This window comes from Anneissia japonica, unplaced genomic scaffold, assembly GCF_011630105.1.
Source record: "Anneissia japonica isolate Jap-2015-1 unplaced genomic scaffold, ASM1163010v1 scaffold1244_len109368_cov187, whole genome shotgun sequence".
Taxonomy (NCBI): Eukaryota; Metazoa; Echinodermata; class Crinoidea; order Comatulida; family Comatulidae; genus Anneissia; species Anneissia japonica.
Genome location: NW_022689208.1, coordinates 86,743 through 88,400, shown reverse-complemented (window position 1 = coordinate 88,400; position 1,658 = coordinate 86,743).

Below are 1,658 nucleotides of genomic sequence, written 5' to 3'. Positions count from 1 at the left end.
TAAAAAATGAAGTGGGGGGGGGGGGGTGCCTTGAATCCACCTCTGTTCAAAACATTCTTTATCCAGAATAGTCATAATCACGAAAAATTGACATGAAAAACCAGATCACATCTTAAAAACAAACAGCAGTCACTAAGACATACATCAGGAGCCAACTCGATGGAGTTTAATGTCATACCCAGGGAAGGGCACAGATCTGTTTTGAAAGGTGGAGGGGGAGGGCATTTTGTGAGTCGACACCCACCCCAGCCCCACAATGGTTGGAGCTGAGGTGAGAAAATTTGAGGAAATTGTACCTCTAGATGGCCAGAAATGACACTTTTAGTAAAATTCATCATCATCACATGACCATTAGTCAAAATGAAGCACCAAAAAAAAATTCTCATGATCTTTTATCAGGGCTTTTTGACAACCATAGAGATCTTATTAATGTGTGTGTATACCATAGAAAACAAAGCTTAAAAACATTGTCTTTGATTTTGTACTTTACATAGGCCTACTTCAAAAACGTGATTTCAGAACCACCTAAGCCCTACCATGGCTGAGGTGAGAAAATTTGAGGAAATAGTATCTCTCGAGATGGCCGGAAATGACACTTTTATATAGTAAAATTCATCATCATCACACTACCATTATAGTCAAAATAAAACGCCAACAATTTTTTCATGATCTTTTATTAGGCCTAATTATAGCTTACTAAGCTTTAACTATATATACTATAGTATGATCAACAAATCACAACTTTTTTTCGCATTTAGCACAATTTTCTTCACTTTTTATTGCTATTAATATTATTATCAATTATTACTATCGTCCTCATCATCATTGTTATTATTATTACTATTAGTATTAGTATTATTAAACAAACATGATCTTTTATCAGGGATTTTTGACAACCATAGAGATCTTATTAATGTGTGTGTGATATACCATTGAAAAAAACATAGAAAAAAAAAGCTAAAAACATTGTCTTTGAATATGTACTTTACATAGGGCAACTTAAAATACGTGATTTCATAACCACCTCAGCCCATCATGGCTAGGGCTGAGGTGAGAAAATATGAGGAAATAGTACCTGTCGAGATGGCCGGAAATGACACTTTTATATAGTAAAATTCATCATCATCACATTACCATTACAGTCAAAATGAAACGCCAACAAATTTCTCATGATCTTTTATCAGGGATCCTACTTAATATCCAGGACAACTTCGGCCTAATTATAACTTACTAAGCTTTAACTATATATACTATATTATGATCAACAAATCACAACTTTTTTTCGCATTTAGCACAATTTTCTTCAACTTTTATTGTTATTAATATTAATATCAATTATTACTATCGTCATCATCATCATTGTTGTTATTATTATTATTACTATTAGTAGTAGTATTATTAAACAAACATTTAAAGAAACTTGCAAAAGGATAAAAACGAAATTGAACCACAGTATCGCATTTCTATCTCAAAAGACCTGGCCTGAGATTTAAGGATTTAAGATTTTTTAAAATCACGCTTAGGCCTATGTGTTCTATTAGGCCTATGTATAACGTGTACTGATGCATATTTACATGTTTAGAAGTATTCATTTTAAGTGATCCCAGGAAAGACTTTTTTATTGGCTCAAGAATAAGCTTTAACATTTCAACACTGTG